The sequence below is a fragment of the Tinamus guttatus genome, unplaced genomic scaffold (assembly GCF_059628265.1).
Source record: "Tinamus guttatus ecotype Peru unplaced genomic scaffold, ASM5962826v1 Tinamus_guttatus_pri_ptg000069l, whole genome shotgun sequence".
NCBI classification, from domain to species: domain Eukaryota; kingdom Metazoa; phylum Chordata; class Aves; order Tinamiformes; family Tinamidae; genus Tinamus; species Tinamus guttatus.
Genome location: NW_028288603.1, coordinates 864,170 through 891,370, shown reverse-complemented (window position 1 = coordinate 891,370; position 27,201 = coordinate 864,170). Strand labels below are relative to the sequence as shown.

The 27,201-nt window shown below is 36.5% G+C and overlaps 1 long non-coding RNA gene across 3 annotated transcripts in view; it reads right to left on the bottom strand.

Moving 5' to 3' along the window:
* LOC104569723 (uncharacterized) overlaps positions 1 to 27,201 on the bottom strand; it is a 107,046-nt gene that overhangs the window by 9,790 nt on the left and 70,055 nt on the right. The window contains exon 4 of one of the 3 annotated variants that reach the window (XR_015913091.1): positions 17,037 to 17,128. The exons of the other annotated variants lie outside the window; for them this stretch is intronic. This is a non-coding gene — a long non-coding RNA (uncharacterized LOC104569723). Of the gene's footprint in view, positions 1 to 17,036; positions 17,129 to 27,201 lie in introns of those variants that run through there. 3 annotated transcript variants of the gene reach the window in all.

Here is a 27,201-nt window from a genome sequence, read left to right as displayed (position 1 = left end):
GCAGCCCAAAGAGCCCGGTCTGGAGAGTGTTCCCAAGGCAGCACCAACATAGCCAAACACAGCCTTCTATCCTACAAAACAGAGTGAAAACTGCCACACTTTTTCAAACCGATAACTGTGGGACTACAGCCCCCTTCCCTTTTAGTAACCTATTTAACTACCACATTTATCCAAACTCTGGGAGACCCATCTTTCTCTGAGAGTGCAAATTAGCATCACTTAGATGGATGCCTTAGCACAAGTCTCTACCTGATCTCTCAGTCTGAGCAAATGTTAACCAAGAAAGCAGTGGGAAAATTATATTTCACTCTCAAAACACACAGTTCTGCTTATGTGTGTAGGTGGACACACACCTGAGCATAATGCCTGTATACCCTCCCCACTCACCCTTTTGGTGTGATGAACAAAGTAAGCCAGCAACAGGAAGACAAAACCTGTGTCTCTTGCCTAACTGAAAAACAAGTACCTGCAGAAGCAGCTATTTATCAAGTAAATACTGTTGTGTTTGTTCAGAGGTGACCAACACACAGTGTTAAGAAGCGTAAAGAAAATAACCGAAAACTCACAGAATCTATTACTTCTTATATTTCCCTCTGCTTGCATTTCAGTTTGCTTGTATTTCAAAACTCAATGAGAAGCTCCTCCATGTGGTTCCAGGACCATTTTGTGCAAATCTTCCATGGCTACCACATCCTGACTCTCATTTTTTTAAGGTACAATGAAGGGCTGGTCTTAGCTAAAGCTTACTGATTGTTCCAGGACTTCTTCATGACTGATTTTATTGAATCAACCAACAGATTGAAGACTCAGAGTTCAAATGAGAAACTTCATGCCTAAACAGAATAGAATATTAATCTAGTATTTTAAATGTTAGCTTAAATACTAACATGTCTGAAGGAAATCTAACATACTAAATCACATCTTTCCTCATTTAAAACTATGAATGCTCAGAAACCTACCCCCAGATCTGGACAACTGTGTTATTTATTAAAATGTTAAAAGGAGGTAAACACTGTTCTGGAGCCTAGAGCTAAGAAGCTCTTCATCTATTGATTCACAAAATTTGCTTGTGCATCATTAATTGACTCTTCAAGGTCCTTTTCTAAACCTTAAAAACCCACAACCTCTGTTGAGGCAGTGGTAACATAATCAAGAGTAACAGTACATAAAACAATGGCTTATAAAGAATTGAATTTTCATCTTGCATCTAAATTCCACCATGTACGCATACACAATTTGCATCTCAATCATATCAACCTAACATATCAACAGCACAGCAAACACAAATGTACTGAGAGAATGGATGGATTTATAAATATAAATAGGCAATTACATTACTAATCCACTGGATCATATAACATTTTTAATCGAAGTATTTGTCATGAGAATGAAAAACACTAAAGAACCTGAAAAGTCTTTTAAGAAAAGATAAAAATTACAGCATGATCCAACTTAATACTCCTTAAAACTGATATTCTTAACAATTCAGGCCTGACACTGTTGAATTCACTTTTGTGTATTGTGGAGAACTCCAGCAGGAAATGCAAAGTTTTATCTCTCCTATGTACGTTCACCATTCAGCAGTATTTACACTCAATGGATGAACCTAACTAAAGCATTGAAATAGCACAAATATATTACCATGAACAACTATCATATGCTCCTATAAACTTTGTTTTATCTTTTGAAAAGCTTCCACGATTTAATAAGATTTAGCCTCTTACTTTTAATCTCATATTGCAGTTGCAAGAAAAGACCTAGTAGTGCTCTGGCATGTTACAGTGTTGTCATGGATACACAAGTATGCTACATTACTTCCACCAGTAAATAAACAAGATTCTCAAAGAGTGCTTGGTAGGATTTACTAGCCCTCTGGTATTGTTAGCTGCACAGAGCTTTAAATAAGCAAATGGCTTGTAGTTTTACAATAATATCCAGAGCTGTGTGGAAGCACATATAGACCATATGCCTACTTTTAAGGAATCGAAAGGCAAATGTTGAACTGTTTAACTTTACTGTCCTCACTTTTTAATTCAATTTACCTTTGCCTTCTATATTTCATAAAATATTTGTACATTATACAAAGGATCACTTTCTAATGTGGTAGACAATTTGAGATAGTCACTAATTCTTTAAAGAAACATTTTATATCTTTACACATATGAATAGTACACTCTAGATGGTCGATTTTGCATGGGAAAAAAGAGATTTTACTTTCACAACACAGTCTTCAGTAGTATTTTAATTGTCTTTTCTAAAACAAAAAGTCCTCTTTCCATTCACGGACTACAATGATGAAATTCAATCAGTCTTACTAGCCTATATGTCAACAGCTACATCAGGCTTGGCTTGATTCTAACAAATCAACATCTTATGTTGATGAAGGGAGGTAGATTAAATGCCCTAAGCTTATGTTTCAAGAAGGGAAAGCAGAGGTTGTTAAGACTGCTATATTTAGTTTGTTTTTTTTTAGCTTAGCAAAAGTAAAAGCCTTACTCTTAGCTAGAGACTCCAATTTATCAGAGAAATGAAAACAGAAATGTAAAATTAAATTGCTTTAAATCTCAGGTTTAAAAGCTTTAAAACTATAAACCTTTAATATTTAGGAAAAATACAGAAAAAATGACATAATTGTTTTCCATATAGAATTTACAGAAGTGTATGTATGCCTTTCTTGTTCTGAAAGCCTGTACTGCATGACGATGTGTTCAGGCACACACACAGTGTATGTGACTGGGATGTTCTGTGCGCTTAATTGTTGGCATATCTTTGCTGATTAGCCTGAGTAAACCTAATTTAAGGCTAGACAGAGCAAATAATTCACAATGAATAATTTATTTCATAAATTTAGCCATTTCTTCATCTCTTGTCATATCTGTGAGCAGATTGCAAGTTAGCTTTTTTTCTTCTACTGTATGACTTTATTACTGATATTCCAAATCTGTATTGCACTTATCACCACACACACTGGGGAAGCCAAACATTGCAGTGCCTCTTCTTTTATTTTGGGGGCTAGGGCTGCGAAGTTTTGAGTGATCGCTCTGTGTACAACAAATCCTCAAAGGTGGTGATCCCTGAAGATTAGGGACCCACCCTTGTGGGTCAAGGCCAAAGCACATTACTCTCAAGCACATATACATTCCTGATCAGCTCAGGAGGATCCAGTATCTCCTCAGGATGAACCGAGATTGCCCAGTAAAAGTTTCTAGCAGGCAGACTTCTCTCCAAGAGAAAAAATGTGCTTTCCACAAATATTTTGCCAGTGATACTCAACTGCTAAAATATTTCTGATCACAAGCACAGCAACAGCATCAACTGAGGAAATTTGTGCGTGCAAATGTGTATTTGTGATTTTTGATATTTGTTTTTATTGTTTGCCCTTTGCTGCATGGCATATGCATAATCAAGTGGTATGATTTGATTTTAAAAGACATCTATGCAGCTGTGCAAGCTCCTTGGGCAAGAACCTCTCTTCTCTGTTGAGAAAGTGCAGACCACACTGGGGTGCTCATAGAAATAAATAATAAATAATAATAATTAGTACAACCCAGGCGTCTTTTGGCTCATTGGGAATTCTTGCTATGTGAAAGAAGTCATGCTGCAGTTATATCCATAAGGGCTGCCACTGCAAGTAAAGGCTACAAGATCAAACCCAACTGTCAGAGGTCAGGGGGAAGCTGAAAAATACCAACATCTCATGAGCTGCTGGTTTTGTCTGGTTAAACAAAATATTTGGTGAAGGTAGCTGGGGTGTGTTTGGGGGGGGGGGCGAAAAAAAGTAGCAAATATTGATTTCCTAAGTTATTTCCAAATTAAATCTGAAATGGTGACTTTAGAAAGGAGGGAAAGAAAGGAATGGGCGCCAGAAAAAGAGAACACTGCAGCTCCTGAGGGAGAGCAAGGCATCGCGATGGGCTTCAGAAATTAAGCTTTTCAGATTCCTGCTTTGCAGGCCTCAACACGGGTGAGACTGCGTCCTTTGTGGGCCAACGTCATTGTCAGCGAGCAGGCACAATCCCTCCTGCCTCGGGGAGCGAGCGCAGCTTGAAAGGCAGGGCTGCAAGCGCGGGGCTCAGTGCGGAGAGAGTTAATTTAAATTTGATAACAAATGGCTCTGCTTTTGAAACGAATGTAGCCTGGCAACTTCAACTGAGAGCCCTTCATAGGGCCTCAATTATGTATGCGGCTTCTTTGAGAAATAGTTTCACACATCTGACCCAAGGCCCGCTATGCTGTTGCCGCGGAACAGAACTGTACGCGGGCGACGTTTCCTCGCGGCCCGGCCTTCCCCTCTCCCCCCGGCGTGGGCGCGAGGCGCGCAAGGCCCCTGTGGCCAGGCCGCCGGCCCGCGAAGCCGCGCGGGGGCTCGGGGGGCTCTCAGCGGCCGTGCGAACCGGGGCGGCGGGGACAGGAAGGGGTTAAACACCCTGCACTGTTTCATTTTTTCTTCTCCCCCCCCCTCGCCTTTTTTTTTTCAAAATGGCTGCTTTGTCTGTGTGCATACACCAATAGCAAATGTCCTTCTGTTATTGTACAGCCAATTTGATGTGTCAAGCATTCATATGCTAATGGCAGTACAGTTTCTCACTTTTTCACAGATAAATTGTAAAGATTGTTACAGACAGTGAAACACAAGAATAAACAGCTTTTATTTCAGAAGTGATAAATTACTCCCCATTCAAATAACATGCAACACATGCTACTGACCATTATTGTTTCCATTCATTGCGAGCTTGCCTTCTGCTTCTCCTTCTGAGAACGGTTCGAAAATATTTAGCAGATATAGCCAGAGCTGATGCAAATGATTTAATTTCCTCTGTTCGCCTGGCGATTGCAGGATGGGAAGTTAATTTTTACTGGGTTTTCATGGACAGCACAAGTTTTGCGAGGGGGGCAGCCACTGTCCCCTCGCACAGGGCTTTCACAGTCGTTAAAGGCAGCAATAGGCAGGGTTTGAAGACTACGCTGTTTCCTCTTTTATAGTAACAAAATGGGCTAGAGCAGGCCTGCCCTGAATGACTTCGCTCAGGAAGGTTCCTGGAAAGGGATTCCCTGAGTATAACACGAACCAGGAGCAGAAGAAAATAACAGCCAACAGCTTTCTGCTTTGCTGGAAAGTCAACATTTATTCAAAACCTGGAAAGACTAGAGATGATTGTCATCTGCCTTTTTTAATCAGAAGTGGCATCAGAGTGTGTTCATAGCCCACATTTTATAAATAAAAAGACAATGATACTCAAACAATTAGCATCAGCTGATATTTGGCACTGCTAAAGTAAACTTGCTTATGAACCAAAGACAGACTTTTTTCACAAACATTAAAAATGGGTACGCATTTCTGCTGATTAAAAATGTGTACAGATATATAATGTAGTCACGAATCATCTCAGTGTCTTCAATTCAGGCACAAAAATGCTTTTATATAATTATGTTGCTGCAAATCCAATCCATAAATGTAAGGAAATTCAGAGCGAAACCTTGCATTCCAGGCAGGCACTATTAATTTAATTAACCACTGGCAGATATCTGTGCCACTCCGCTGAAGTCTGGTGCTCTGTTGCCCTTCCTCTTTAAGCCACTGCATCGCACCCAACTACAGGGAGGAGGGTGAGGGCTGGTGCAAATGAACACCAAACCTGGAAATTGTGCATTTTCTGCCTTTACCTTACTCTGTGGATGGAGAAGTTAAAGCTCCAATGCTAGCTAAACGAATGAAACCTCAGGCTGTTGGAGACGTGCAGTCATGAGAAGTTAAGCTGTGCAAAATGTAAGGAAGGCCTTCACTGTAACCACAGCTGATCTATAATGTGTTCTCCTGTGTATTTATGATGTATATTTAACCAGAAGAGCAGCTCTACATTGAACGATTTCTTTGAATTACAAAACAGTGAAAAATCCTACAGATATCTAACGTGTTTAAGCAACTATTTGCAGAGGATTGGAAGACAAAGTGGGATTCAAAAAATACATGAGCTTTCTTGTTTTAATGGTTCCTCATTAAGATTAATAATCTTGGGGATTTGTTATTTTAGAAGGAAAAGATATTGGTTAGGGATAGAGTTGGTTCAGGTGATACTTGAAGAGAGATGTTGCATGTCATACTTTGAGCAAAAATGTTAAACTGAAGGTCATGAAAACTGCAAACCATGGGGAAATGAGCATCATTCACACAGAACAGCAGCATGCAGTAAATGTCCTTGACAAAAAAAAAGGGACGGTGGGGAGGAAAGGATGCACCCCACACACACATTTAGCTCTCCTAAAGCACAAACTCCTTACATTTAGCCTTCCTGCTGTACTTGCCTACACTATGCATTTTTGAAATGCTGACAGTGTTGCTGATGTCCTCCCAGCTTAGCCTGGGAGAGGAGTCATTTTTCTGCAAATCTCTTTTATGGAATGACTGTACCAATGCACAAGGATCTCAAACTGAAAATTGCATTAATCAGATTTCCCAGAATCGCCTCTGAGAATTTTTTTAGGGATCTGAAGTAGCTATGGACAGAGTACACGAGCAGCGCAACTGTGGACGAAGCCTCTTTCTTCTGAGAGGAAGAGGAGGAAATGAAAAAGTTTCCTTTTTTTTTTTTTTTTTTTTTTTTTGCGGTCCTGGTGCCTGATTATGCTCTTCAGTAGCAGCAATGGAGCCCAGTAAAAAGCCTGCTTCTGCAAACGTTTCCACACGTACATGACTTCAAGTATATAGGTAATCCTGCTGTGGTAAACTTTCAGCAACTAACTCTAGGAGCAATGACATTGCCAACATCTCAAGCCCAATATGAGAACAAGAATCAAGATCCTAATGCCTTGAAGGATGCTCTATAACAACATTCACCTTCTTTCCCTAGTTTGGTGTGAGAAGTCTTCTTCCATTTTTAAATTATTTTAATGTAGCTGTGTTTGCAATAATAGCATAAAGAAATGCAAACAAGTTAGAAAAGAGAAAAGCATAAGAATATTCAATGTTAATAATGCTATTAAAAAAAACAGAACACAACATTCAAGGGCTTTTTCTCAGGACTGGCACACACACACAAATAAAAATAAAAATTTAAGCTAACAAACAATGGTAAATTTTATCTACACCACAGAAAAGATAACTTTTCTTTGGAAAAAAAAATCTTGGGTCACAGTCCCCTAAAAATAATGCTTGCAAAGGCAAATAAATATGCTTAAATATGCTTGGTAATAGCTGATCTATCCTTTATATATCTGATAAAACTGTTAAGAGTATGTGTTTGGAAGTGCCAAAATCTACAGTGCTATGTTGCAGGTATGTGCAGGAAGTTTCTACATTTAGAATAGTGACAAAATGAGAAATGAGAAAATGAGAAAAATATACTAAAATCTTAAATGAGGAAAGAGATGGATAATACTTTAGTTCTAAGTTTATGGATGCCTTCTTTCCAGTTAGAAATTTAGGAATATTGCAGTCAAGCAAAACAAAGTGTTGATCTTCTCCTAAACCCCATAGAGAATGCTCTAAAAAACCTGAGCACTAGAACTACAATTTACTCCACTGTAAACAGTTCACTCCACTGTAAAGTGGGCTGTTACTCCACTTTCACTCCACAACTTTGTTAACTTCTGCCTATAAAGGACGTCCTGAAGACAATGTTAATTCCCCAGTCCTGAAGCTATAGGACATTCAAGTCCATAATTATGGTCACTTTGAAATGTTTCTCTCTTGAGAGTTGTTTTCAGGATATGTCAAATAAAAGATTACTTAGAAATGTTTATATTGATAGACAGTGGATGCTAGTGGCATAAAAGGTCACTATCAGGTCAAGGGGGAGAAAGCGTACATAAACTTAAAATGAGTGTATTTTAAATCTTGGTGAAATATTCATCTAAAACCTGATTGCACATGTTCTCTATAAAGCAGCCTATTTTTAAGCTAGAATGTCATAGTCAAATATGTTTTCCACAAATGACTGAAAAAGATGATCTCTGATTAAACACTCCTGCCTATCCCTCTGTGGACAGAAAGGCTCCATTGGCCATGAGTGTCGGTATTGCCCTTCCTCAGAAATGGCTTTTGCAGAAGAGCAACTTATGGGAGGCTCACTGGTGTGGTCCTGTTTCAAGGATTATGGGGCAGTACCGCTTCATAAAATGATCAAACACAGGAGCTATGAGGTTAAGGATACATCTAGTCAGCTATCTTCTCATCTCCTATCAAGACAACAGTGCTGAAGCGGAAGTCATCTCTGCTTAGGGCCTTAGCCAACCAGGGAGAATTTAAGTGTCCCCAGATCCTACTTCTTTCCGTCACAGCATAATCTGCTTTTCCAGGCAGTGTCCGTTAATTGGAATTTGACCCTTTAAGTTCCAGACAAACATAAAAATTCAAAAAGCATATTGTTAATAATATTATTATTAATACTATTTTTGTTGTGATAGATTCATGAATTCTCAAACTTTAAGGCCAGAAGGACTCATGAGATCGTACTAGTCTCACCTTCTGAGTATCATAAGCCATTACATTTCATCAGTTTGTTCTTGTGTTGACCCTGAGGATTTCTGTTTGACTAAACTGTTACTAGTGTTTAGCTAAAGCACGCCTTCCCAAAGACATCCAGGCTTGATGTGAGGATATCAGAGATGGAGATTCTGCAGCTTCCCCTAGTAATTTGTCTGACGATTCATCAGCCTCCCTGGTAAAAGATTGTGTCTAATTTCTCATTTGAAACTGTTTGGCTTCAATTTCCAGACACTAGTTCTTCATATGCCTTTCTCCGCTAGATTAAAGAGCCCTTTAGTACCCAGTCTGTTTTCCCCATGAAGGTACTTATACTGTGTAATCAAGCCCCCTCTCAATCTTCTTTTTGATAAACTGAATAGATTGAGTCTTTAAGCCTCTCACTGTAAAGCATTATCTTCAGTAGCAGAATCATTTTGAGGGTTCTCTTCTACACCCCTTCTGTCTTTCCAACTTCTTTTTTAAAAGAACTATTAATGAATCCAGTATTTTAGTAGTGGTCTTACCAGTGCTTCAGTCAAAGACAAACCCTCAATTCTTTAGAATATTATACATGGCACAGGTATCAGGATGCTTTTTTTTTTTTTTGCCACAGCAAAGCAGTCATTTTGTATGCTCAGGAAATCTTTTTCTTAGGCACCATTGGCTAGGTTGAAGCCTCATATTTTACGAAATGTAGCTTGCTTTCTGGAGTGCAACTTTCATGTAGCTGTATCAAAATGTCAAGACTTCAGTTATTAAGTGAACACCATTTTATTTGACTGCCCTCATTGCATTCCAGTAATTTTAGAGTTACAACCAAATCATGAATGAAAATGTTGACTAGCATTAGAGAATCACAGAATCACAGAATGGTTAAGGTTGGAAGGGAGCTCTAGATATCGCCTAGTCCAACTCCTCTGCTCAAGCAGGGACACTTAGAGCATGTAGAGGTACTCCTGTTTCCCACAGTCTGAGTAAGGACACCCTATTTGGCTGATAATTCTGCATTCCTATTTGTAGAACTGCTAGCCAAGTCTGACCGCCTTTACCATATGTTCATTCTGGGAGGGGGTGGATTATTTTTATTTTATATGGCATAATAGTTGTAGTTTTATTCAGCAATGAAGACTGCTTCACAAAATTAATTTTCCTTTATCATCTGTGAGTTTTCCTGTAATTTTCTGTTAACCAATTCCCAATGTGCTTATTTTTTTACTTGGATAGATCCACTTGCCCTTTCTAAATATTGGCACAGTGTTCTCCCAGTTTTCTGGTATTTTCCTGCTTTTTCAAGGTTTATTAAAAATTAACATCAGTGAATGAGTGTTGTCCCTGGCCAAGTCATTCAGGACTCTTGGGTCAAATTTATTCAGGCCTATGGACAGATATTGCTTAACATCTATTAATTGACTGGAAAGTACTTATTAACCTCGTTAGAAGATATCCTTATCTAATAAGAGTGTCCTTATTCCTCCCAAGTGCAGAGCAGAAATAATTTTGATTGGTTCTGGGATGCATCCCTATTGATAATTTTACCTTTACTATTTACTAACAGAATCATAATATTGATAGGATCTCTTTGGTTCCCACTGTGTTTTTCAATATATATTTTTAAATTTGTAACTGTCTCTTTTTCTCTGTAAAGATACTTGAAATCTCTTTCCAATATCTTAAAACTTTTTTGGTTACCTACACTGTAAATTCTTATTTGTACTGATTGCAGTCCACTTCCTTTGTTTCCCAACTCTACTAATATTTCCTTTTTATATAAATTTCTATTTGGTGTCTCCATTTCTCTGCTGGATAGCCAAGGAATGTTGTTGCTTGATTTTGTTTGTGTAATTGCAATTTGTTTGACTGATATATTCATTTTAAAGAGCCATTTGTTTTCATTCACACTTTAAATATTCCACTTATTCTTAAATCTTCTCTTCCCACAAAAAAAATCCATTGAAAAGTATATGTTTGAATACTTGTCTTTGGAGACAGAAAAGGACTCTCTCTAATTCTGAGCAGACATATCTATCTTAAAGTCTGTTTTTCTCTCTTTCACTTTTAAAAGTCAACTAATAAATGGATTTCTAATATGTTGATTTTTTAAAATAATATTAAACAAATGGTAGAAATGTTATGTTAAACCCTTTTCTGGGATTTAATTGTCAAGGAAAAGGAAATAAACAAAAAGAGATTTTTTTAAAATATTCACTTAAAACTTCTAATAGCTATCACATAACTCCAAGCAATACTATTAATTCATATTTTTCTTTTAATTATGTAAGATGAAATTAACAACTTTTTAGTTATTCTTTATTTATTTTCCTAGCAATTTCTCATTAGGTACTTAAATAGAATTACACTCCATCGTTCTGAAATTCCAGTGTTCTGGGTTTTCAAATTCCTAGTTTTTCATGCAGTTAGCACCTTATCTGCAAATATGCAAGCCAACCATGTGAATTTGCACCTTATTTGCAAATACAGAAGTCAACCCCTATCTCACATCTCATTTACCACTTATTGCTCAAGCACCATTTTTATTTGTGGTTGGAACTGCCTTTTAAGTGAGATGGTTTAATATACTATCTTGAACTTGAAACCATCAATACAAGGTTACTTTGGGATTAATTCTGTATGTGTCATCTCTGTGCGATATTTGATCTTCCATAATTTACTAATGTACATGAAAACCAGGCAAACTCATCTGTGCTAACGGAGCAATACACTGTGTTCAGCAGCAATGGTTTCATTATAAGTAAGGTCTCAATTGAAAGCAAATAAGGTGGAGAGTAGAGTGTCCTGAAAGACTGTTAATGCACTGCAGGGAACGGGCCTTTCTTCTCCTTGCTTCAAAAAAGTGCACATTCTGGGTGTTAATTACAAAACGGGAGAAACTTGCAGCCAGTATCTTGGAAGTAAGCATTCTACTTTATTGCAAACTATACAATATATAAATAAATAACAGGTATGTGGGTGCTTTTGACCCCAGAGATTTGTTCAGCTGAATACAGACTTTGCAACTCAAACATCTTATGAAAAAACAGTTTTCAGCTGACTTCAGACATGGGGAACAGTGCAAATGCCACATTTGACAGAAAAAAAAATGAAAGACAGAATGCTAGAGTAGGAAATAAGAAATACTGAACCTCTGGGTTTCCCCAGGAGAAATCATTCTCCTTGAAATGTGACCACTGTTGCCATCTCCTCCTCTACCCGCTATCATAAGATGCTACCTGAATGATAGCTAAGCCTTCTTAGATCGCGTGTATTTGCCTTTAATTTTGTAAGCTAAAATCTTTGTCATACTTTCAAATTAAGAAAACAAAACAGGTTCTATTGTATTTATGAAGGTCAGGCATAAAAGAGCTAGCCTCATGATTCCAGACTCCTGATATTGCCCTTTCCTTTGCTAAACTCACCCTGTTAGTATGTCACTAGCAGAATATCAAAACATCCATGCAATGTTTATAAATCACTGGCAAAACGAGTAGCATAGTGTCTCCCAGTGCAAATATAAACAATCTTAAGTCACCTCCCTCCATTACTTCTCAAGGGGTGTTCACACAGTTTTCTTTTAGGCATTTTAGATGCTTTAAATTGATTCCAAAGATTGCTTTAAATTGATTCCAAAGATTTTTAGCTCTTTCCATTGACTACAGAACCAAGATATTCTGGTGGCAGATAACACGGATTCGCCTTGGTGTCTGGTGGCTGATGTAAATACTGTTCTCCAACCTCGAGCACAGTCAAAACCTCTGCCACAAAAGCTGGCTTCTGACAGGATGGGGAGCCTTTGCCTGAGGGGCGGATCTGGTCCATGAGAACATTTCAGGTCAACTAATGTGGGGGCTGACCAGAAGCCGCAGGGGCTTCTGACGCTTAAAATTGACTTGGTTGGAAGGGTTTCTAGTATGCAAATGTAGTAGTTTATGATGTCCTTGCTGAGAGAATGGCTTGTTGGTATAAAAAGTGCCCTTGCCCTTGCTGGCCCAATGGGGACTAGAGGGAGAGAGTTGCACAAGAAATAATGACAAATGCATTTATACTTCAGCTATGGGATTAATGGCAATAGAACTAAGCAAAAACTGCAGTTCAGGTCTACTTAGCAAAAACTTATCTGACTATGAGCTTATGTTTGAGGACAGTTCTTACTATAAATAGTGATAGATTTGCTTTTCAACCAACAGTAGCAGTCTTGTAATTGAGGATGTGCTGATAAAATATGTATATGGTATGTTCATATGCAGAATATAAGAACTTTTTATTTTTAATTGCTAACTGCGAAATCAGGATTATATTTTTGAGTATACTTAATTTAGTTCACTCATTATTTTTATAGGATGCTTTACTGCATTTCCATGAGTTGGATTCTGTATTCTTTATTACAAGAAAAACACAACTTCCTTCTTGATGATTTCCAAGTTTACCTTCTTTTGCTTAGCAGTTACTACTGCTGTTGCAGTATTCATGTATCTTAGGAGGAGAATCCTCCAGATGAGCCCCGAATAGGAAAAGGAAGGAAGACTCGGCTGTACAAGACGCGTCTAACTACACTAGACATATCTGCCAGGCCACTCCTCAACAAGGAGTTTATATATTTGTATTTACTCAATATGTATAATATTCTTGTAAAAGACGGTCAAGATGCATACTATTTATAATATACAAAACACTTGGCAAATAAACCTGTGCTGACACACTGCAACACACACACAGCAACTCTCCCCAGTCAAAAACCACAATGATTCTCCCACCTTAAATGTCACCTAGCGCCAGGTCTCATCCTGGGAGGAAGCAGACAGACTCTGCAATGTGTAATTAAGAGTGTTGACATGAAAAAAGCCATAATTAACCATCAAAGTTAGCATTCCATTAAAGTTATTGTAAAACTTCACACCTTTTATGGTGTTGTTATGACAACCTCAGCACAGAAAATAGATTCAACAAGATAGCAGTATTTGGTTTACATTGTGAAGACTGATTTTGAGAAAGCAAACCAAATCCTTTCTTTTTTTTTTTTTCCCTGAAGTCTCCTCTTTCTAGATCTTAGGCTTATGATATTTCCTGCATTCTCTCCACATCTGAATGTCATTGTTTCTATTTAATAAAAAATACCTATGCATTCCTCTATCCTTGTTCTTGGGTAATGCTGGAAAGATGAGGGATAATACAACATCAAGCTATTAATGTAGCCATCTCTTTTTTTTCAGTGTTTGCACAGGGAGTCTTCAAAAAAAGCTGCAGTGTTGTCTAAACCTCTTGAGCCCAGTTGTCCAAGTTACAGATACTAGGAGAATGTGTGGTGGTGTAAATCTAATCTAATCTAAACTACTACATGTAGATTTATTCAGTCACTGTTAGCATAAAGTCTGAGTGTTCACAAGCAAAGCCTACCTATAACAATGTGTAAAAACATGTTGTAAAAATGGTCAGCATACTGTAATGATAGAGTATCCACAGATAGTAAAATATTTATGAACTGGAGGTCATTTCTTATCTTGCTATAACTTTCTGATTCAAATGACTTCCAGACACTGGAGGAAAGAGGAGAGAAGAAAGAAGGAAAAATAATCTAATTTTCGTCTATTTTTCTTGATCTGTTCTTATTTTTCCCATATATACATATGGGAAATATGGCATATGCTTTTCTCATTATAGAATATACAAGTCAATTGCAAATTCTCTATAAAATATAATTATTTTGATATATACTAATTTACAACTTTTCAGGTTTTCATGTCCAGAAGGAACACAAACTTCCAGGAAATAAATATCTCCTGCCTACAGGCAGCTTTCTGCCTGGATGCTGCACAGAGTTAAGTATTCTTATGAATATTTCCATTCAGTGTTGGTGGTAGGCCTTATCTGAAGGTAGACACAGACATGCCAAAGGAGGCTGACTACTCATTCTGATGCCCTGATTCAAAACCTATGGAGCTTACGCAAGCATGACAGCAAAGACTGCTTCGACGTAAGGAAAATATAAAAGAGAAAAATCAAGTGTACTGAGGGTGAAGGATGGCCTTCTGCTTACGTCCCCCAGACAGGTTCCTTGCAGATCTATTCCAAAGCCTAATGAAATTAGTACTTTTTTTCCATTGAATTTGGCAGGATTTGGATCATGGCCAAGTAGCTTAAGGCACATTGAACAGGAGAAGGGAGAATACATGTGCATATGTAACTATTTTACATAATTAGAACATGTAGAACATTACATTAGAATATAAAAATATATTGGGTCTATTTTGGAAGTTTATCAGTATTAAGAGGAGAATTATAATAGCAAGTTATCATACTTTGTAAAAAAGCATGCAAGAAAAAAATAAAACATTTTACTGTGTTTATACTGCTCTATAACGGAGAACATGTATAAAAGCCAATACACAAAACAAAGCAGCCACTGTACCTCAAGAGTACCATGTAAATTAAGTTGTTGCTATGCCATTAGTATCATTTGTCTTCAGATATCCTGCTATAATATGAGAAATAAAGATTTCTCTAAGTCCTTCTTGATTGATATAAATCATACAAAGTGTAATAAAAATAATTTGTACCCGCACAGACATATGTAAACAATGTTTGTCTCTGTATAATAGTTTGTAAAATTCTACTACTTAAATGCCGCAATACTGTACAAAGTAAGGGTGGGTAGAGGTATTTATATAAAAGGCTTAGGACTGAACTGACTAGTGCAATTAGTCCTTAGCCAAACAAAATCTCCGTTTGTGAGTTCTGCCTTGCTTTGGATTTCAGAGGGTCCAGCTTTCACTGAAAGTTGTTAAACCTGAAACCAGCTCTAGGTTTAGCTTTATTCTTATGTGGGGAGTAAGATATCTCTCAAACATACACCCAGATTACTTCCTCTGTTCATAAAGCAGGTGACTGCCTTTCCTCTGACCTAGCTTTATCTATGATTTAAAAAGGAGCTTTGACTGAAACACCAAGGATCAAACCTTTTAGCTAAGCATCTGGTTACATTCTTAACAATAAAGAGTATTGAAGCTAGTTCTGAACATAGACATGGTCTAGTCTCCTTCCCCCCGACCCTTTATAAAAATCTAAAAAGCAGTAAACACATGGAAATATAAAGAACAGTAGGAAAAAAAAAAAAAAACAAGGAAAAACAAGAAGAAGCAACAGCAAAGAAGTATGTTTCTCATAATTAGCAAAGTTATGCTCCTGAGAGAAAGGTAGTGATTTTTAACTAGCTAAAGATAAATCTTTCATCTGTTAAATGTTACTTTTATTTTTGATAGGCTATCAATTCTTTTTCAGTTTGATGGAGAATTGGACACAATCTCAATCATCTGAAAATGTTATCTGAGCAAAAAGATGAGAAAATAAGTTGCTTTGTGGTGTGCATGATCACTCATAACACCTTTAAGCTAAACACTTTCAGTTCATATGAAATGTGACAAGCAGAAAAAAAGATATAGAATTTTTAAGATTATAATAATTTCTAAGATTAGCCTATTCACATGAACTTTAGTGAAAGACTGTTTTGAATAGAAAAGAAAATTGTAGTTTCTGTATATTTTACATAATGGAGAAATGCCATTATATCAAGAAACAAAAGCTGTGATTCATAGCAAATTAACAGTTTTTTTTTAAAAAAAAAAAGCTTAATATTAAATCAAAAAGGAAATCAAACTTTAAATCCTGCAACTAAAAACCTCACCTTCTGTTACAACAAGTACAGAGACCTCACTGTGCGCCCTGGCATGTATAGATTACCTTGCAGCAAAACAACAAATTGAGTTGTCTACTATGTAGGTGAAACTTCAATTGCTTTCTTTTTCCTTTAACAACTGTTTGGAGGTTGGAGAAAGAAGAGAAGTTAAAAATACTCTGTTCTACATGGCTTAAAGAGTTATTGCAAGTTAAACATTATTTGAAGAAAGTATCTTATCAAAAGCATGAAAAAGATTTCAAGACTTTTCTATTTTTGTCTTTGGTATATTTCCATGGGGAAACATGAACCAATACAGGAAATGTCAAAATGTAGGGAATTTTATGAGATTTAAGAATAGAGTCAGGTCCAATTTTATTAAGTTCATTGGTATAAGTTCACTAAGACTTCTGTTGAAAGGTTGTCTTTTCAAAGATTCTTTGTTTAGAAAAAATAGTGGATTTATAACATACTGTCTTGGACATAATATATTACAGCACCTTTATAGATTGTAGTATTATTACCTACATATTGAAAGTTTGATTTCTTTTTGATAGCTTGACAGTGATGCTCCATTTTTATATTATTCTTGATATTTTTCAGAAGTTGTTTTGTGGAAGTGCCAAACAACAAGTAACTAGCCTCTCTGCTTCAGAGCACAAGTTTCTCACACTAAAAAACAAAGGTGGCTAAAGCATTATTTTTATTTTTCAGGTAAAAAGCAGGAAAAAAAAAAACACAAAAAAAGCTCTGAATCTTTACCAGAGAATGGTCTACATCCATAACTCTTTTGTCCAGTTCTCAATTTAGATTGAGGCTGCATGCCTTCAAGGCTGCATGCCTTGAATCGCATCCATGAACTAGCACTCAACAGATTTGTGCAAGATTTGTTTGTGTTCACAAGCCATCCTTAAAAGCTTTTTGCTCTTTCTGTTTTTCTACAAGTTTGTTTTAGCCCTACGTCATGCTATTCTGTGTAATTCAAGTTCATACTTGGTTCACTGAGACAAATCATATGCGTTAGTCACATAATGGTAGTTGCACAGTAATTCTCTTATTTCTCTTACTGCTTAAGTCAGCCTAGCTCAAAAAGAAAGTTAGTCTCATTTACCTTCTCAGTAAAAAAAGAAGGTGCATTTCATCTGAATTTCCTAGTATAACTGGGAAAAAAAACACTTTATGTTGTCTTAACAAGGCACTTGTTCTGCAATTTCTACAAGGGGAGACAAAAAGTAAACACTTTTCCTCTTGTGCCATTTTTCATTATTTTATTGTTTTTGATATCAGTTAATAGAAAGGATTCTTTTTGTGCATTGTAGGTCAGCAAGCCTACTGTAAACACTAAAAAAGCAACCAAAAATATGGAAATCTGGAAAGATATGTCGTTGTCCATCTGGAGTCCCTAAATCAAATTCCTCCTTGAAGCAATACTATTATCTTGTTCTATGTGTCTGGTGGGCCTCTACTGCACAGAGATCTAGAGTATTTATTTCCCTCAGTAATGTTTTTACTTATGTGTATAAATAAAAATAAATATACATTTTTAAGTATTTATGTAAGTAATGCAACCTAAGCTTCTTTAGTCACTTCTAAATTGGACACTCCCTCTGATATTTCATGTGTGCATCTCTGAAATCTATACAGAGAATTGTGAGTCAAGTACTACTCCTGTCCAGCCTGCACTGTGAAGTGATGGTGCCAGCCTTGAGAAGCTGGGTGAATGCTATATATTTTTCACCTACACTTTCCTGACTTTCCACAATTATTTCTCCCCTTCTTAGAGAAAGATGCATTTTCAGCCAGCATCTTTTATTCCTTCTTCTCTTCATTACATGTTGAAAACTAATATCCAGATAATTCTTGGATCTTATGGTTACTTTTTCTGTGACTTTTTGAAACAGGTATTTTCTGCCCTTAATACCTGACAAAATAGCTTAATATGAAAAAGGCTTAATATGAAAATAGCTTAATATGAAAATAGCTTAATATGAAAAAGGCGAAACTTATCTGGAAAATTTGAGTTATGTGTGTACCTTTGGCTCTGGTGGAACCCTGAAAGAATGAGGCCATGTTCTTATTAGTTATATTTATAGCAAAGTGCTCATAACCTAGAAAAAATATTAAATAAGAGCTATGTCCTACGGATTTGATGGTGATGGCTTCGTGCCAATACCATTTGCCATTCAGGTAAGGAGTGTATCAAGGATAGTGACCAGGCGTATTGGACACAGCAAAATATATAATGATTTTCCTGTTTTTTAGGTGGTACAATGGTTCCTATGGGATACGGAGAGATCACCAAAATCATCATTAGCTGATCTAAGTTACATCAAAGGCTATGTTAGTCCCGAGCAGTCCAGTAATTGAGAGTGTAAAGAGGTTTCTTGAAGCATTTTCTCTCTAGTCTCATTTTTTTTGCACAACTTGCATTTGCTGCAAATATGAGTAAATCATTTCCAAGGTTTTTGTTTAAAACAAAAGCTGAAATCGGAAGCTCCATTCTGAATTGTGATTCTGAGAGAGGAATCACACTAGCAGATAAACAGCACTACTTACTGAAGTAGAAAAATTGGTTCTAGAGATGAAGCCTGATCCGAGAAAGCAAGAGACAGCTTTTTGTTCCTGAGTAACTGAGACACATTTGGATATCTTTTCATTATTTCTTCTTTTCTTCTTCAATTTTCTTGAGTAAGCAGCTAGCCTGTCAGAGGAATTCCCCATTCTCAAAGAATTTCTTGGTGATCAGAGACTTAAGTGCTTTGCACAGGAAGGAGAATCCTGTCCAGAAGAAAAGCATAAGCAGACGTCTAAGTAAACAGTTCTTTAGGCTTCCTGAACTGCTGTTCATCTTCTCCAGTAGTTGCTAGCAGCTTCTTCTCCATTAAGAGCACACCATGTACCTGAAGATGACAGGAGGAAAAGGGCACAAAACCATCAGGTTTCAATAGATCAAATATGCTGGAAAAGGTGATGACACCAGGTAAATAGGAAGAAGATATAGTATTTAAGCCTTTTGAATAGTGTTTAAGTCTTTTAAGGTTTTGCCCATGTAGACCTGGACTACAAACCTGACAGAGATAGATGAAAAGATAGGAGGAGAGAGAATACTTTTTAGAAGGATTCTTTGGAGATGGGAAAGGTATTTCACAGAAACTGCATGAAAGATTATAAAAAGCAACACCTGATCATTCAAAAGAGGTGCAGTCATTCTACAGAACTGATAGTACAATCTAAAACATATACAAACGAGGGAAGCCACTTGATACCCCCTTGCGTTCTTAATTCCATGGCAAGAGCCATGAGAATTTAGAGATGGAAGATAAAAGTAAGGCAAAAGTGTTTGTCTTACAAAAAGCAAATACTAATTATCATAAGAAAGATCAAGAGTTTACAGTATTTTAAAAAAAGAACAGTTGTAGACAATAATGCCAATAGAAGTAATATTTTCCAAAGCAAAGAGTAAAATGCACTGCAAAAATGAAAGACATTTCATTTTCAAAGACAAGTTATAAATCTTGGAAAGAGCACAAGATAGGGGTAGAAATTAAGAGATCATCAGAGAAAGGGGATTTGGTATGAAAGGTCAAAAAGAGTGATCAGTTCCAATTACAGATTAAGTAGAAAGTACATCCACTGTAGTAGATGTGAGAAATAATCACCTGTTTTAGGACAAATGGTAAGATCATGAATAGGGAAAAAAATAATCACAATATGGAAGTATCAGATTTGATGAATAAAACCAACAGATGTGAAACTGGAGGACTTGAAATACAAATAAAGTAGGCATGAGGAGTTAAAATTGGAAGGGAAATATAATAAAAGAGGTGTAGCGACCATAGTCATAGTAGAATATAATTATATTGTCTGATTGCTTTTGTATGAATCATTTTTATCAAAGTCACTTATATAATTTAACTGAAGTTCACACTGTCTTATCCTTGCTTGATGAACAGGGAACTCAGATAGGTCAGTTATCAGTTACCTAAAGGACAGAAAGTTTAATGTATGAGTTGAGAATAGCTGCACCAAGAACCTAGGACATTGAGATTAGATTTCTTTTAGAATCACCAAACAATTTACTCTTGCAAAACAAATGCGATTTGGAAATACATGGGTTTATTTCAATATGTTATGTGTATGCAAATTTAACATAAAATTAATTTATTTCTAGGCTAAAGTTGGTTCTAGTAGGAATTGAAGATAAAATAACAGAGTCAAAGGAAAATTTAAGTCGGAAGGGACCTTTAGAAACCAACATCCTGTTGAAAGCAGGACCTTGGATTAGGTCATCCATGGCCTTGACAAGCCAAGTCTTTAATATTTCTAGTAAAGGGAAATTTCACCACTTTTCTTGGCAAACTATTCCTACAGTTAAGTGTTTTTGTAGTGAGTAATTCCTTTCTTTCATCCTAATGTTCTTATCTTTTTTTTTTTCAAATGATATTCTAACAAGAAGCAACATATGCTGGTTCTGCACATAATGGATGAAAGTTCAGCTTCCATATTTTCTAAAGGATACAAAGTAATTTTTTGTCCTTTTTTGCAGAGGACTATCTGCTTTAAGAGTTTGGAGGAATAAGATAATGCATCATACTTTGGAAGAGATGCCTTTAAGAGATGGCCCTTTATTAGATCAGCATACAATGGCTGGTGATGCATGATCATGTATCAGTCAGAAAGTGAGAGGTCAAAGGGGAGAGTGAGGAAAATAGGAAATGTTTAATTCTAGGCAGAAAGCACTGACTGCCTTCAGAGCAATTAAGAGAAATTGTCAGCAAGGGACTAAGAGAATAATTCAAAAACATGATGTCATGGGTATCTGTATCTATGATATTAATAACACTTATGATTTATTGCTCTTACTGATGACCTGAAGAATATGCATGAACCCAGGGCAAAAATAGCAACCAGAAAATAGCAGAAGGATGCTTAACCTAGGGTAATACTCAGCATGATACTTTTATCTTTCCCAACTCTCTTAGAGCTGAGATTTTGATCTAAAAACCTGTTCTCTGGATACTTTGGTAGACTGGAATGTGTTTTCTTCACAGCATTTGGCTTCTTTGTTCAAGAGCAGCTGTTGGAGCACAAAATGTAATGCCAATACATTCACAGTGCTCCTTCCCAAGACAATTAAATGTATTTGTTCACCAGCTTTGGCACAGTTTTAGTCCAGATATTTAATCTAGGTTCATCACAAGGTTGACAGCCCACAGAGGAAACAAGTAGTGATCTGGAACTGGATAATAAAATGGAATAACTCGGAAATGTGCAACTGTGTAGATCTGGAATGAGAAAATTAAATTTAAGATAGGAAGAACTGAAGGACTATACAGACACATTTTTTCCTTATAAGAGTGAGCCCTTACAGACGGAATTACAGCACTTTAGTAGGCACATCAGGTCCGAGATCTCTGATGCACAGAGAGTGTGGCACTGCTATATAACATCATGACCTTAAATCGATGATAAAAGCTGCTGAAAATGAGGACATGCAAACTTAAATGTCATCACCACACTCAAAAAAAGAGGAAATGAATTGAAAGGCTGCTCTCAAGAAACAAAAACAAACCAAAAAAATTGAGTCATGAGTCACACCAGTCTGGCATGGAAGTCAGCAGTGGGAAATAAAGATTTCAAAGCATGTGGAGAAAGACAAGCCAGGACCAGAGGTGGCAACAGATAGAGAATAAGAAAAGTTTTTTCTGGTTACCAGAATAAATACAAATTGGAGAAAAGAGAGGAATCATGTGAGAAAGCAGATTTGGGGGAAGATAAGTAAGTAGTTGAAAAAGTTGAAAGTAGAAATGTTAGTAGAAAGAGGAAAGAAATATATGTATAAGGTGCAAACGCGAGTTAGTGGAAAAAAAACAAAGTGAACACTTTTTGTCTCCCAGAGAACGACTTTCTGACTCCTGCTGCTGAATGGTAACTTACACCAGCAGGATTTCCGGAAATTTTGAGGCAGGTTGTTGCTCAACATGGGTACAGATGGCAAAATTAGACCTTTTTCCCACTAGCAGCAAGGAAAAATATTTTGTTTTCCTAGACTTACTGTATGAGCAACTGCTCATGGTTCATATACAAAGTGCTCATATACAAAGTATGAGCAACTGTTGTACTGGTCTGATACCTGCTCGGCAGACAGTTCCCTGACTACATAAGATTTTACATATTTTGCAACTAAATCAAAGGTCCATATACAAAACACAGCACTCAGTGACAACAATTAGATTTGTGACTCTGAGGAAGCTGGGATCTATACACCAATAAATAGATCACCTGTATTAAATCAGATACAATTCTGCTAAATTACATAAAAATAAAAATTTCTTAGATACACAAAGGGAGGAAACCTGCTTGCCAGATACTGCAACACAGGGCAATTCAGTAGAAATTTGATTTCTTGAGATATTCGAATATGCCATTTCATATCCCAAGTAATATTAAGAATTAGCAATGAAAGTTTTAAACTCAATCTGCCAACCTGTTTATGTGACTGGAAGTTTTGGTTTCAGAAACAAAATTTTTCGCTTGTCTTTCATTTGACAACTTTCATTCAGTTCAGGTGAAAAAGATCACAATTATTTCCTGTTTTCTCAAAAGAATATTTGGAAACAAGGCAAAAAATAGCTTCTTTTAGAAAATAAACTTGTTGAATTTATGGACAACATAAATTCATGGTTCATAAAACATGTTTTCTTAATGTCTATGAAAAAAGGATTGATGACACATATATCTATTTTCTCATCTCACAAATAAAGTCATTTTAGCAAATTCTATTTAGTCTCACAGATTATGCTAACTTCAAAAGCCATTCGTGTCTACTTTTTATCTGACACAAAAAATGGTTAGCAAATACTCTCCTGGACTGAACAGATCAGGTTTGGTATACAGTGGCTCACGAATGGAACACCAGTCATATGCAAAGTGTATTCTTAAACATTAACTGGACATGATAGGCATACATAAAGCTATAGAATCAGAGCAAACTTCTCCATGGGAGTGGCAGAACAGAATTCTTTGTAAATTCTAGTTATTTAATATTTCTTTGAATTTTTTCTTTGTCTTTAGAAATATTTGCCTGAATAAAAATCAAAATGCAATCCTGCAGGCCTGCCTTATGCTCATTCTGGTGTAAGTAGGGAGTAGTTCCCTCAAAGTGTACTTATAGTACAGTGAAACTGATCAAAAGAAAACTGAATCAGTCCTAGGAGTATTTTTTTTCTATATGTGGAGAAGACATTTGGGCAAAACCAGTAAGTATGAAACTGCAGTGAAAAAACATTAAAAGAAAAAATAAAATATTTCTAAATGGGCTCTCTTTAAAATTATTCTGTACAGGAAAATGAATTCATTCGAATTTCAGTTGAAAGTTTCTCATGGGAATGGGCACTGATACAATAAATAGAAGTAACTTCTTGTTGTTGCTCTCCAGTCTTTGACTTACTTTGCTAGAGTTGTTTCTCTCAGCTCATCCCTCAGTGCTACTGGGTAATAATACCAGACAAAGTTAAGGCTTCTTTTTTTTGGGGGGGGCGGTTTGTATTTATTCTTTAAAAAAAAAAAAAACACACACACACACACACAACAACTAATTGATAAGTTGCTTGAAAAATGTTTTGGAGGGAGAACCAAAGCAAAACAAATTATTGCTGAAATAATTTCCTCCCTCCGCCAGGAAAAAAAAAATAAAGAAAAAAGTCTCAGGCTCATTGAAAGACTAAAAAAATGCACATGAATCAATTATGAAAAAGAGAAAGTTTCTTTGAATGAGCAAAAGCTGATTGGAATTAAGATAGGCTTTGTTCATATCTGCAAGGTACAAGGAGAGGACTTTTCAGTGAAACAGAAAAGGGGGATTTGGGAGTGTTTGGCTGCTTAACGCTATAGTGCTTCAGAGCCCATGTGAAAATTTGCTGCTAGCTATTAATCATCATTGTGCCCCTGCAAAGAAGCTGTTACAATGATGACTATATGTCATTATATTCCCACTGTAAGTAACGAATCAGAGAGCTGGGAAAGTTGGATAAGAGCGGCTGGCAAACTTTTAAGCGGTGGAATCTATTTAAATAAATTTACATCACATTTGCTACTTTCGCTGGTATGGGAATCATACTTTAAAATGAAACAATATGCTGTGTTCATGGGCCCTGGTCTTTTATTCTCCTGTCTCTGAGCCTACTTTCCAGGTCAGCCTTTGCCAGCGCTGACAGCACGCTTTTCTCATAGCCTCTCCTTCTCATAGCCTTTGGTTGCTTTCAAGTTCAATTTAGCACAATGAAGTTGTTATGCATGACAGTTTGGAGAGCAGAATAGGTGGTGTCTGAGCCCGCTGTGTCGCTACAAAGTGGGTTCATTCTCTGCAGGCCGGCTCAGTTACTGAAGCCTTGCTGGTGGGACACCGCAGTGGACTTCCAGACGTTCCCATCCTGACGAAAACAATTAGCTTCAAACTGCAAGAAGCCGCGGGGTCGCCCTCTCTTTCAGTGAGACTGCGCCATTTAATATGCTGCAGTGGATTTCAAATTCATGTTGATTTATCCTGTTGTACTCTTCTTTTATGGTCTTTATTTACAGATGTGTAAAGGAACAGGGAAAGTTTGAGTCTCACACGGTTCAAGAGTTTTATTAGAAATCTAAACCATTGTTTTATGTTTATTTTATAAAGAAATAGAGTTGAAACATGTCAGGCTTAATTCCATTAGGCTGAACTGCCTAAAAGAGAGCCCCGAGGTTCCTAGAACAGAACCTGAAAGTGTCTCTTCTGCTAAGCATCAGCAACAAGCCAAACAATAAACAACCGTAAAACACTAAAGTTGTCCACAGGGTTATCTGCTACAAGATTACCCCAAAACAACAACAAAAAAACTAAAATCACGTCCAATCTGCAAATTGCTCAAGTTAAATATTAAAAATGAGTTAATTCTGAGCCTATTTTGAGATATCAAAAGCTACTTGTCTACAGCAGACATAGCTCAATGCCTGCTTGTGCTTATTGCCAGCTCTACCGTAGGCCACTGAATTCAGTAATACAGCATAGTTATTATTCCTATAGGATAGATGCTTTATTTTTATATAAACTTAGTTAGTAATATGTTGATATCTCTCTCTGCCAGACACTCCTAGCATTAATGTGACAAGGCAAGACAGTTGTAGACTGCTTGACTGTTTGCTATAACAGATATAGATTCAGTTTCTTAGATTCTCCAGTTAAAAAAAAAAATCAGTTGTCTTGATTATGGCCCTTGCTAATTACTGGGTAAACCCATCAAATAATTCTTCTAGATTAAAAATTAACTCAAAAGGTATTTCAGTAATCCTTTCATAAAAGACTGTGCTATTAGGAGAGCAAGCTGTTCCCACCCCCTTTGCATCTTCCCTCCCTATCCACCCCCTCCCCTTTTTTCAGCTGGAAGAACAAAGTATTAGCTGAAGCTGTTCTTTGTAAACTGCTCAGTTTGGCTGTGGGCTGTTGAAAGGTAAATATATATTTATATAATAGTAAGTCTTCTATCTCTTAAAAATTATTTTTTTTTCTAAAGAACCAGATAATGCAATTAAAATGTCTAGTTTTGAACAACACAAAGTGCAACCATTACTGCTGAAAAAAATGTTACAATCTGGCCTAATTGCAGTTTGAATTTCAGAAGGTTGATTTTTACTACTATTAATTAACCTTACTCCAACAATATGTATGAGTAAGGCTTGGCATAATTAGCAGGCTATAGCAGAAAGAAAAATAATCAATATTACATTTAAAGGCAGATATAGACCTCAGTCAAAAAATGGGGCAGAAATTAGCATGCTTGGTTTACGATATAATTCACAACAGAGTGTCAAGACCACCAGAGCTGTTAAGCACAAAACTCTCTTCTCTGTCCTTCATTCACAAAAAGCCAAATATTATTTTTGTAATATTGCTGCAGCTAAACCCATCCTTTACGGCCTCATGTGTACAGAAGAATGTGTGTTGTGTTATTGGGTTTACTCCTTATTTAAAAAGTAGAAGAGAGCAGATGAGTTTTGTTGATGAGGAACCACACTTAACTATGAAAGAAAATGATGCATAAAACAGTCTTTTAAATGACAAGAATATCCTTCAGATGGTATATTTTATCCAAGCAATAGGGTCATACTTCTTCAAACATCAGTGATGTAGGTCTCACTGAGTTTATTATTAACAGAGTTATGTTTACAAAATTAAAAAAAAAACATATACTTTTTTCATTAAAAATGGAATATCAGAATAAAATAGGAAGATCTAAAAGAATAATGTAGTCTTGAAAAACAGTTACCAGTTTTATCTCAAGACACTTTCACTGTAAAGAGTCACCAATCAGCAATGTCCTAAGCCAGAATACACTAGCCTAAATTTAGGCCCCCAGAAGTAAAATGTTTAAATTCTCCAAGTCAGTTTAGTAGTAATCTCTTTGTGGTCATAATGGCCTCAGTGCAGAAGATAAAGTTTAGAGGAAGAGATATCATCTATATTATGTTGAGGCCTTAGGAACTCATGAACCCACAAGCTTTCAACATCTTTTCAACATCAGTTCGTTTAATAAAAGATATTAACTCTCCTATAAACCTGTTCTGAGGCTTTTGAAAATTTGAAAATAACATCTTGCCTTCCCAAGATATTATTAACTCCTTTTAAAGCCAATAAGAATTGCTGCTTTTTTCGCACTTTCAAAACAAACAAAAAGAAGCCTAAATTTAGGCTTTGTTTTCCACTAACATGGACTCATGATTCATCTAGAAATACAGATGCTGATGATAGAAACACACCCACGCATATGCTATGTAAGTTGTGCGATGTTTTTGTATCATAGTTGTGTTTGCACATACATACCAAGTGTAAGTTTGTTATGCAGATAACCTTGCTGTACTACCAAGATGCTCTTTGCTATTGCTCTTGCCATTTTACAGTAATTTAGCACTGCCTTGTCGTTCCTAATTTTCCCCCCAAAAGAACAGAACAAGGAGTGGTAAGAGTAGATTTATCTGGCTCCAAGCCCATTCACTGCTAACACCCAAGTGCCTTGGATCAGACTCAGGGTGCTATCTAAATCAT